Source organism: Grampus griseus (genome assembly GCF_964374135.1).
Source record: "Grampus griseus genome assembly, chromosome: 3".
NCBI classification, from domain to species: Eukaryota; Metazoa; Chordata; class Mammalia; order Artiodactyla; family Delphinidae; genus Grampus; species Grampus griseus.
In genome coordinates this window covers 22,244,057-22,257,254 of record NC_139019.1, presented here as the reverse complement: position 1 = coordinate 22,257,254, position 13,198 = coordinate 22,244,057, and positions in this window count along the sequence as shown.

Here is a 13,198-nt window from a genome sequence, read left to right as displayed (position 1 = left end):
CAGTGATATTTCTCTGTCACACTGTGGCCAAGAGAAGGAATAAATCTGATTATCTCTGACAGAGAATCACTTCCCTATTGAGGTTAGATCTGAAAATGGAGCTCTTATTGGGCAGCCAGGGTTCCTCCCTAAACAGAAAGAAATTGCTTTTTAACCATTTCAAACCCATTCTTGTGGCCACTGTAGGGAAGAAAAAAAAACTTTCTACTACCTGTCTAGGTTCTTGTGGCTGGTCTTAGAATTAGACTGACACAAGACAGATTAACAGGAGAAAATAAAATTTAGTTACATACATACGGGAGCTCCATAGAATATGAGACCCTCCCAAAGTTAGTCAATTGAGGCTTATATGCCATCTGAGAGGAGACTGGATAGGGGTTTGGGACTCCACAGGGAAGAAAGGTAATTCACAGGAAGACAAAAAGGGCAAAGTTTGGCACACAAATGTTTGCTGGGCCATACAAAAACAATGGACAGAGAAGAATTTTAACAAACTCACTTTACTAGACTCCTCCCTCTACACACGGAGTTCATATTATGTGATGGTTATCTCAGGTGGTAAGTTCCTTCCTGGAGCTGGTCCTCTATCTAAATTCTTTTAGGCAGTTAGGGGGAAGGTCAAAGGTTCCAACTGAGTCTTCTGGGCCTTGATTATTTTCAGCTGGAAATAATCCACACGCCAGACATATTTTGGGGTGACAAATTTGGTGCCCTACACATTAGCATTCTGACCTAACAAATAATTGAACAAACTCTCTGTCTCGATGATTAATATGGTTTATTTTCACATTGTAAATTAAACTGAAAGTTATGTTTTAAATGAAGAAGACCTTTCAGATAAGCAGCTGTATGTCTCATGTTTGTATAACATTTACCCAGTTGCAAAAGTAAGAAAAAAATGTGACAGGAGAAAGTGGGACCTAAACATTTTAAATTTATAACACATGACTTTCAATGTATGGAAATTAAATGAATGTCTCCTCATGACTGAAAGATTGAATTTGTAAATAATAATTATAGAAATAGGGCTTCCCTGGTGGCGCAGTGTTTGAGAGTCCGCCTGCTGATGCAGGGGACACGGGTTTGTGCCCCAGTCCGGGAAGATCCCACATGCTGTGGAGCGGCTGAGCCCGTGAGCCATGGCTGCTGAACCTGCACGTCCAGAGCCTGTGCTCCACAATGGGAGAGGCCACAACAGTGAGAGGCCCGCGTACCGCAAAAATAAAACAAAACAAAACAATAATTATAGAAATAAGCTATACAAAGAATATCAATTTAAGAAGCCTACATGTTATATAGATTAAGCTCATTAAAATGCTTATGGGAAGATGTAAAATCTAGAAAAATAATTTATAATGTTTTTTCAGCCTGCAGTATTGCTCCAAATAAACACTGTTAAATCTAACAAGTGGAGTGTAACTTGCTGTATCATTTAAACATTTTTGTAAAATAATAATGAATAATATATAAACAGACCAGTGTGTGATCCTAAGTCATACTTGAAAATAATGAGTCTTGACTGGTTTTGTTGCTACAAATTTGGATGCACACATCCTCATCTATTTCTTGGATATTAACAGGAACATATCTTTTATGTTTATCATAATATACTAGAGTCTTCTATTCATGCCACCAGCCTGTGGCCTCTTATGTCATTAAACATAACACCTGGGCTTCCCTGGTGGCGCAGTGGTTGAGAGTCCGCCTGCCGATGCAGGGGACACAGGTTTGTGCCCCGGTCCAGGAAGATCCCACATGCCGCGGAGCGGCTGGGCCCGTGAGCCACGGCCACTGAGCCTGCGCATCCGGAGCCTGTGCTCCGCAGCGGGAGAGGCCACAACAGTGAGAGGCCCATGTACCGCAAAACAAACAAACAAACAAAAAAAACGTAACACCTTTAACACAGCCTCACAAAATAGCTATGAGAATGGAGACACTGATCTTTGTTTACCAATATGTTATAAAATGTGGTATGATAATTCAATTTATAATAAGAAAAATACGTGTGGTCTTTATCCCCTTTTCTGGCACAGAGCTCCTGAAACCCTTGGAACAGAGCAATAAAAGTGTCTCATTATGTTAACAATGTTATGTTAACAATGTTATGTTAACAAGGTGACTTTTGGACCTCACCTAAGGATGGGGGCTATCGTCTGAAGAACCCACCACATGATTAGAGGGTTGGAACTTTCAGTCCCACCCCCGTTGACCTCTGGGGAAGGGAGAGGGGCTGGAGGTTGGATCAATCGCCTATGGTCAATGATTTAATCAATCATGCTTATATAATAAAGCCTCCGTAAAAACACACAAGGACAGGGTTTAGAGAGCTTGCAGGTTGGTGAACATGTAGAGTTGGGGGATAGTGGCATGCCTGGAGGTGGCATGGAAGTTCCATGCCCTTTCTCCGTACTTTGCCCTATGCATCTCTTGGATATATCACTTATATCCTTTTACAATAAACTGGTAATCTAATGAGTAAATAATTTTCCTAAGTTCTCTGAGCCTCTCTAGCAAATTAAATGAACCCAAATAGGGGGTTGTGGGAATCTCTGATTTATAGTCAGTTTGGTCAGAAACACAGGTTTGCAACTGATATTTGCAGTCTGGCTGGTGCGGGGGAGCAGTCTTGTGAGACTGAGCCCTCAACCTGTGGAATTTGATGCTCTCTCCAGGTAGATAGTGTCAGAATTGAGTTGAACTGTTGGATATCCAGCTGGTGCCTGCTTGGTGTTGTGGCAGAAACACCCCCTATACCTACATGGTGGAATTGGGTACAGAACCCAAAAATTGTGGGATATTTCTTTCCAACTCAACATAATGAAGACTAGGCTTGAACTTGTAATAAAGCTTCAGTGATGACAGGGATCAAAGTACAGTACAAAAAATAATTTTAAATTACCACAGAATTTACAAAATTCTACAGCTACTTTTCAAGATACCTCGCATTTAAATCTCACTTGCATTTAAAAGAGCAGAGGCAGTTTAACACCCGTCTATGTCACCAGTAAAGGGGAGCAGAATATGCCACCACAAAATGTAATCCATATGGTACCAATAACATGGTTCTACTACAGTTTGATATCAGAACACTTTCCAAACTGGAGTAATAAATCCAAAACAATACCAAGGTCCATCATCAAATATTCAGTTCAACTGGGCCTGCAGGAAGCTCAGTCCAGCTTTCCTTAGGCTTCAGCTTAAAGAAGCTCTGTCCAGCTTCTTTTACCTTAGTCCAGCTTCTCAAAAATTGCTAAAACGTTTTTGGTACCAAGCTTGCCACATGGCCAAATTTATGTGATGGGCAGATACCTGATATATACTTTCAGGCAGACTGAAAAAGCAGAAGTTAATATACAAAAATTAAACCAATAAATTTTACTGAAATATAGACTACATTGTCTTGATAGGCTCAAAACCCTGAAAATGTATTCTCATCATTTTTTTCTGAATTAATCATGGCCCACCTAGCCAAAAACAAAACTGCACCAATTAATAAATAACTGTAAAATTCCCCAAAATAGTGGAGTATATTTTTAACATGATGACTATTAGACTACCTAGAGAATTCGGCAGCTTGATCCATGAATCCACTGGAAACCAAACTCTCTGTCAAACAACTTAATAATTTACGAACTTGGTATTTGGATATGGTAAATGATAGCCCAGTTGACATTCCCTGAGGGCATTTTTAAGAGAAATATTGTTGGATAGAAGGGATCATTGTTCTCCCTATGATTTTACTGCAATATTCTCTTAATTTCCTCAGGCAAACATAGCTTACTTGGTTACTACAGATTTAACATTTTTCTTTTTCTTTTTTTTCTAACTCTCAGAGATGACTCTTCTGAAAGATGTACCGAGTCACTCTATCTCATGTTAGCATCCACTAGTCCTTGGAAAAACTATGGTGAAGTTACCCAAAGTAAAGTCTATATTTTGTAATTAAAATTTTGCCCAGTCATTGAATATTGACTCATAATTTGTCAACGTGCCACTTTTTTAAAGCCGCCTTTTCCATTGTGCCAAAATTGGGTTTTCTCACACTTTCTTTTTTAATTCTGGAAAAGACCTTAATTTAAGTGTGTTGTTGAAAGTCAGGCCTGAATTAGCTTCACTTTCCTGGACTGGCAATTAGAAGTAAAATAAACATAATCCTAATTTCCATTTGACTTTAAATATTAAGGCAGGAAATCTATTTTTTTAAATATAAAATACTTTGAGAGATCAAGTTTCCCCCTGTGCCTTCCCACTAAATGTAATTTCCATCTTTATTGCTCTGACAGAAAATACACTCCTATCTTCCCTCCTCAAAACCTAAACAGACAGTTATATCCAGCACAACTACCCTGAATACATTCACAAGAGACTGGATCTTTTGTTCTGTTCTGTTTTGCCTGTATAGTTTACATTTTTTCCAGTTGGTTTTCATTTTTTACAACGAACATCTTCAGAAACCAAGTAACTCTGTTGGGCTGTACTCCTACTGATATTCAGGAAAGATGACAATTCGATTTTCATAGCTTAACACTGGAGATCTTATAACTAGTTTAAAATCTAACTAAATTGCAGTATCATCTTAACTATTATTTTAATATTGCTTTTAAAGCAATATTAAAAAATATCTAGTGTGAACTCATCCCTTAATCCTTGATGAAAATTTACAACTGTCCACAGAACTAATGTTACTCTTATATTTCACAAACTCTTCAATCCCATCATTTCCAGAATAAATTTACTAGGTTCCTTTCCACCAATTTTGGTCTTCCCCACTTTCACACAGTGTTCTTTATTGCCTTTAAATAACATTACTCACCAGATCACTCAGGTTTTTCCTTGATGCCTTATTTAACTAATCCTTCATTCTTAATCCCAGTCTGTTGCAACATCTGGTTAACATTTTTCCATTTCAAGAGAATTTTACATTGGATTCCAACATTTCTTATCTGGACTAACAATATAATTTTTGCACTTTTCTCCCTGTTATACCTTTCTTCAACTAAGTACCAAATTAGTGGAAGAGTTGTCTCTTTTTCCCCTTCTCACCTCCTTCTCCTCCTCCAATATAAATGTGATCATATCATCACTACTTGAATAACTTGGATGGATTCTATTTATTACAGATTAAATTTAAACTATTTACCATAGTGTTAAGACTGCTTCTTTTTAACCCATGGTACCTTTCTGGTCTCATCATGTCCACCAGTTCCTTAATGCTACATATAATCACAATGATCCAAATCTTTGATTTTTAGCCATTAATTCAGCCCCTGTTTTGAGGGTTTCTTGGACAAAGGTCAGTGACACACCCTTTGCTTGCTGGGTTTAATAAGTTATTTTTTTAAGGAAATCATTGCATTATATATATAACTCCAGGAGGCCTATATTGCCAAATAGTTTACAACAGAATTTCCTTTATTTTATTCTCATATTAATATTAAGAATACTCTGATATTGACCTCTGATTCTCAGCTCCTTCCTTAACTTTTTTCAAAAGCTTGAGATGTAAACTTATCCTATCCATTCACGATTTCTTAGGCAAGATGAGTAAAACTAAGGAATTCCCTTGAGCTTACATAATGGCTTTAATTATCTCTTATTTTAAAATGTTTGATAAGAGAGACATTCAGTTACAACATTTTCTTCTTGATTGGACCCTGAGAGATAGGTGGTCTCTATTCGAATAATAGAAATATTACAATTTGCTACATTGCAATATGTGACATTCAAATTTCAAGATTTTCTTTTAAGATCTCATTTTTTGTTTCACTTTAGAAGCTGTGTACAATTTCTGAGGAATAAAATGGTCCAAACTATGTAGTACATTAGTCTCCTAGTGTTTATGTAACAAATATATCACTAGGAGGGTTATTACATGGCAAATGACAAGGAATTTAGATTTTTCTAGAGTTTTTAGGAACAAAGTTCTTATAGGCAGAATTTTGCCCCCCCGTGATTTTCAGCCCATGGTATTATGTTTGTGAATTTGTTATGCTCCCTAGCAAAAGGAATATTGCAGATGTAATTAAGGTTTTTAATCCATGTACTTAAAAATGAAAAATTATCCTTTATTATGTAGCTGGACCCAATGTGTTTTATTTCATGGCAAATTATGATCAGAGACTCAGCCAATGTTTTATTTAATATGGTTCACTGTGGGAATTGTAATAATTTCACAAACCATTAGCATATAGGATAATGTTTCTTAAAAAGCCAATAAAGAAAAAACATACTCCAAACCAATGATAGATTAATTGCACTATTTTTCCAGGCAAGGGGAGATGAAAAGAATAAAGTTCAATTTACTTGAGGTGTATCTTTCTATGAGCTGGTTCTCAGGAGAGACAGCTTAAACAACCATGAGCTGACTTCCAGCTGCCAGAGAAAAGAAAAGTTCCTTGTTGCTAGAGCAGGTTGCTAGGGAACCGAGATGCAGGTGTTGGAGGGCAAGATGATTTCCTTCTAGGGGGTTGCAAGTCTTTCGCCACTGCTGGTTACGAGTCACCTCTTCAACTACTAGAGCTAAGGTCCCAAGGTCTTCGGAGAGCTATTTAGATCAGCAAAGGGTAGCCTTGCCCAGACCAAACACTGATAGTCCTCACAAACTCTGAGTGTTTATAGTCAGTGTCACTTGACCATAGTTGCTTCAGCATCTGTTCTTATTGATAAGCCTCCAACAGTGCCCCTTAGCAGCTGAGCTGCTGAGTGCTTATCAACAACCAGAGATGTGGATGATGACATCCTGACACAACATTTACACTTTTATATCAAAGCAAAACTTCATTCTTTTCTTTTTGAATTTTATTTTATTTATTTTTTTATATAGCAGGTTCTTATTAGTTATCCATTTTATACATATTAGTGTATACATGTCAATCCCAATCACCCAATTCATCACACCACCACCACCACTCCCCGCCGCTTTCCCCCCTTGGTGTCCATACATTTGTTCTCTACATCTGTGTCTCTATTTCTGCCCTGCAAACCGGTTCATCTGTACCATTTTTCTGGGTTCCACATATATGCGTTAATATATGATATTCGTTTTTCTCTTTCTTACTTCACTCTGTATGACAGTCTCTAGATCCATTCACATCTCTACAAATGACCCCAATTCATTCCTTTTTATGGCTGAGTAATATTCCATTGTATATATGTACCACATCTTCTTTATCCATTCGTCTGTCGATAGGCATTTAGGTTGCTTCCATGGAAGAAACCATGACCTGGTTATTGTAAATAGTGCTGCAGTGAACACTGGGGTGCATGTGTCTTTTTGAATTATGGTTTTCTCTGGGTATATGTCCAGTAGTGGGATTGTTGGGTCGTATGGTAATTTTATTTTTAGTTTTTTTAAGGAACCTCCATACTGTTCTCCATAGTGGCTGTATCAATTTACATTCCCACCAGCAGTGCAAGAGGGCTCCCTTTTCTCCACACCCTCTCCAGCATTTGTTGTTTGTAGATTTTTTGATGATGCCCATTTTAACTGGTGTGAGGTGATACCTCATTGTAAAAAACTTCATTCTTAGATCAAAACAATTTCATTCCTAAAAATAACATTTTTTTTGTCACCAGCAAGTGGGTTTGAAATCTTATCAAACCACAACACAATGTAATCACTTGAGGTACTGAAAACAGAGAACTTTTTCTGACAGGTGACAGAAGGGGAAGTCAAAGAGATTCCAAGTTTAGGAGAGACTTAACCTGACATTGCTGGAGGGCAACCCCAAGGAAAGCATGAGAAGGGATGAAGTCAGCATCTAGGAGCAAAGAGTGGCCCCCAGACTGAAAAACAGAAAGAAACAGTTCTATACCCAGGAGGAAATAAATTTGGCCAATAAGCTGAATGAGCTTGGGAGCAGATTCTTTCCTAGGGCTCCAGTAAGGAACAAAACCCTGCTGACACTTTCATTTCAGCTTTGTGAGTCCCTAAGCAGAGAACCAGTTGAGGTCACCCAGACATCTGAGCTACAGAAGCTGCTGTGAAATGAAAAATTTGTTTTGTTTTAAAACGAAGTGCTAAGTATACGGTAACTTGTCAAGGCAGCAATAAAAAACTAATATAGTATCTTCTTTCATTCCTTACATTGTTCTTTATCACTCTTTCTTCCTGCCAAAATACTATTCATTTTTTTGAGGTCCAATTCATATGTCAAATACTTTATCTTTCCATTCTGAGAAATCATTATTCCTATGTAACTGTTAACCAAAATTTTAGCAATGGAGACCTGATTGAAATAAAAAGATGTTTATTTGGGGTTTTTGAGGAGCCCAGGAGACAAAGATTCAAGAAGAATTACAAAATAGAGGGGAAATTATAAAGGCAAAAAATGCAAGGTTACAGTTAGTCATATAGTGTTTATCAAGTCTTATAACTGGAGTTAGCAAGAAGTAAGGATGCTTAGTAAGTAAAGACTGGTTGGGGTTCAAAATGGTTGCATAGGTACAAGGGGAGACTTTGAGACTGTAAGGTTGCACCTGGCAGGTGTTGTTCTCAATACTGTCGGTGGTGTCCTAGGTAGGGTCTGGTACAATTCAAAGAAAGCTCAAGATTTCAGTGGTGCAGAGATGTGTCTGAGACCAGATCCTCAATGGCCCACCCAGCTCCATTTTTGCATGCCTGAACTGTGATTACTCCATTATAATTTCAATTTGTCATCATTGCAGTCCTGTGTATTTGTATAACAAGTATGTGCATACTTGTCTTTCTCACTAAATTCTCTTGTTGAAGATGGTTCTGTAATCACCTATCTATTTCATACATCTGTCCCCTTTGGTACCTAGTACAGTGTCTGATACATCATCAATTTTCTAAATACATAATATGTTTCATTGAAATGAGTCCCTATATTTATCCATTTAGACCTTCTTTTTCTTCCAGATTTTCTAGATGTCTTCTTCTATTTCATTCAATAATCTTTATTAATGGTATATTCTGTACCAGAATACCTGTTCAATAGGGGAAGCCCATGAACAGCACAAGCATCTTCTCTGCCCTGGTTAGAATTTTAATAAGTTCCTGTTGACAAGATCCAATTACCAAATAAATGAAAATAATGATTTCAGATAGTGATGCTCAATCAGATGATCGATGATATGATTGACAATAAGAGGGGAGACTGTGATTGAGATTAGGATAGGCTTTTCCAAGGATATGACCTTGAAGCTGAGACCAGAAGTGTTTCAAGGAGCCAATATGTGGAGATGTGAGCAAAGACTGTCCAGGCTCAGGGAATAATAATTGTAAAATGATGTTGAGAATAAGCTTGAATGCTTGAAGAAGAGGAAGGCTTCCTTAGTAGTAAGCAAACCTGTGCCAGAAAGAAGATATTTCAGCCTATATTAATAGATCTTAAAGGGAATAAAGGGGGGGAGGAGAAGAGAAATAAGTGAGGGAGATTAAGAGATACAAACTTCCAGCTGCAAAATAAATGAGTTACAGGTATGAAATGTACAGTGTGTGGAATACAGTCAATAACTATGTAACATTTTTGTATGGTGACAGATGGTACCTAGACATTATGGTGATCATTTTGAACTGTATAGAAATATTGAATCATTATGTTGTGTACCAGGAACTAGCATAGTGTTGGAGGTCAATTATACTTGAAAAACAAACTCACAGAAAAAGAGATCAGATTTTTGGGGCCAGAGGCAGTGGGGGTGGGGGTGGGAGGGAACTGGCTGAAGGTACAAACTTCCAGTTGTAAGATAAATAAGTACTAGTGACGTAATGTACAACATGACAAATACAATTAACACTGCTGTATGTTATATATGAAAGTTAAGAGTAAATCCTGAGTTCTCATCACAAGGAAAAAAATAGCTTTTTCTATTTTTTAGATTTTCTATCTATATAATGGGAGTTCACTAAACTTGTGATAAGTCAAATCAGTATACCTTAAATTTAGACAGTGCTGTATGTTAATTATATCTCAATAAAACTGGAGGAAAAAAAGGGAGTAATTATCTCTGGTTAATCTCTGTGCCAACAAGAACTAACCAAGATTGTGACCTCGATTATTTGAACTAATTAATTGGATTCTAAATAGAGTCAATATAAAAGAGCTAAAATAGTGCATTATCTCTGTTTGAAGATATCATGCCCCCATCAGAGAGTTTTGTGATGTGAACACAGAGCCCACATGAGTTTGTTTTTACATATAAAATTTCTGTTGCATTTTTTTGTTACAGAAAAAAAATCAGTAAATCCTAATGAATACATTATCTCCAAATCTGTCTTATAATCACCTTTTTTCTTAAAAAAGTATGCCTCTATATATAATTGCAAAATATATGTTTGTACAATTAAACTGAAATATTCTAGAACATGACACTAAGTAGTTTTGAACTGATCTCACCTACAAATCACAGGAGTTGAAGAAAGTACTCTCTGATCTTCTTTCAGCTCTACAAAAACAGTAAGTTGTGTTTTAGCTGTATACATAGCTACACATGATAACATAAAAATAGTGCATTCTTCCAGGAACCTTTAATCTAAAAGGGCTACACTGCACTGTTTAAAAGGTAATTGAGAATCACAGATTTCAACCACTCATCCACAGTGAGAATTTTAACCCTTTTTGAGTTATCCAAGTATTCAAAACTGTATGTCTACGAATACATGACAAAATAGATGATTTGAGAGCCCATGTTTGACTATTCAAAATTAAAATAGTTCTATTGAAAAATTATGACATTAATTGCATGGTCTGGAGCAGCCAATTTTGAAAAATTAAGGTAGTAATTGTATACTTTAGGATGTCCACATATTTTCCTCCCTTATCTATGTTTGTCTTCTTGACAATTTATTCATATATTCTGCCTTAAAATTTCATTTTACTATAAAACATAAGACTTTTGACTTAGGTGGCAGAAACCTCCAGGGAACAGGAATCCAATGTTTCAAAAACTTAAGCGAAGGAAGTGAATTTCCTACCCTGACTGTGGCTATCACATTTTTCTCTTAGAGCTAGACCATGTAACTTTTTACAAACTGAGTATTTCTGGATGCTTACTCTCCATCATCACTTGGTCCTCTCTCTTGTTTGAAATTCTTGGACTAGTTTAAAGGGTGAAAACGCCCACAGTCCAATCCTTACTGCCTTACATTTGCTGTAGTTCTGCCACTGTGAAAACCTTTGTCTAAGTTTCAAATTTCACCTCTTCAGTTTCCAGTGGGTTCATGTTGAACAGTCTGTGAACCACATGCTGAATTCCAAACCCTCACGAAAACCTTTGTCTAAGTTTCAAATTTCACCTCTTCAGTTTCCAGTGGGTTCATGTTGAACAGTCTGTGAACCACATGCTGAATTCCAAGCCCTCACTTGGCATGTCGGCTAACTGGAGATATATGGCATTTCACCCTTATCCTGGGCTCACAGGTTCTAGCTCGTTCCTCACACACTTTTTGCCTAAAGCAGTAAAATTTTCTCTGAATCAATAATTCAATATACATATAATATATATACATACATATATGAAATATATATGTATACAGAATTCTTAGAGCTCAACAGCAGGCCATTCATTTTTACATCTTTTCCTTTTCTTTCTGTTCTTTCTTCCTTTTCTCCTTTCTTTCCTTCCTTCCTCTCTCTCTCCTTCCCTCTCTCCCTTCCTCCTTTTCTTCCTTTTTCTTTCTTTCCCTTCCTTCCTTTCTTTCTTTCTTTCTTTCTTTCTTTCCTTCTTTCTTTCTTTCTTTCTTTCTTCCTTTCTTCTTTTTCTTTCTTCTCTCTCTTTCTTTCTTTTGTTTTTTCCCTCATTTTTACTACCAAAACACAAAGGCCTTATTTTTAATTTTTGATTTTAATTTTCCTAGAAAACATCTACTATTTACTTTCCTACTTCTTCTCTGAAAACTTCTTACCATTCTTTTATTCTTAGTGTGAGAAAAGAATTTTGTGCAATATTTTATCTTTCAATATTGCCTTTTAAAGCATGCACAAGTAGATTGAATATGTTAATGTATAACTACTAAACACAAATGTTCAGCTCCCAGAAAATATACCATACATGAAAACTGGCAGCCAAGAATAGTAAAAATGGAGTAACCACTGCTCATATGTGTCCACAAGTTTTTACAATATAAAATCTTGTGTCCTTTACTGATAAAACTAAACATGAAGCTTAGTTTTTCCTTTATTGATAACTGTATTTTCTGATATAAATTAAATCACACTAGTTATGCAATTAACAGTTTACTTTTATTGCAAAAGTAAACTGTTAACTGCATAACTAGTGTGATTTAATTTATAGTGCCCTGGTTATGAGCAAAGACTCTGGAACTAGACCCTGGTGTTGAAATCCCTTCAGGACCTAAGATTATACACTGCTGCAGAATTTAGTAAGCTTCTCACTGTCTTAATTTCTGTTTTTGATAAATGGGGATAATAATTATAAATATATGTAATGAATAGAAGATAATCAGAATATATATATTAATTTTTTTTTTCTCATCAACACTGGGCAGATGAGATCAACAGCAGTTAATTAACCACATATATTCACAGCCTGGTGGAGAAGGACACTGCTCCTTACAGAGCCACTCAGAGGTTGCAATTGGGAATAGAGTGAACAAGTAGGAGGTATGAAGGGCAAGCTTTATAGTAACAAGACTGGGAGTTGGGCCCTGATCCCTGCAGAAAGATGTGATTGACTCGTCTGAATAATTTTGTGGGCTGGCTGGGAAATAAAACCTGCTAGGTTCAAGACCAAGTAAAAAACAATTTGTTCAACTGATAGGGAAAATAGCTGGGTGGGAGCAACTAATGTGGAGGAGGGGCAACAGAGAGAGATTAGGCAACAAAAGAAGTCAAACTGTGCTATGAGCACAACAAGTCTTGTCCTAGCCCACCCAGACCTTTGCAGCACATGTGGTCCATCAGAATTTTCACAGGTGGCCCAGCGTGGCGCTGATTTACCCTCTTACTGCAGTCAGTCTTTGGATAGTCACCCAGGAAGATGTATCCTTGACAAAGTCAGTTATTTGCAGCTGAGACAAGCCCTAAAGAGTTAACGGCAGTCTGCTGACCACACTTAAAACACTGGGAAAGAGATCCTTCCTTGTAGGGTGAACTGGATGGTGCAACCCTATCCAACACAGTATATTCCTTACACCACTAAGATTCTCTTCATATATTTGGAGCCAGCTCCTTCAAGATTCCACTAGGCTTCTCTTCCTTGGGAAAACTTAAGA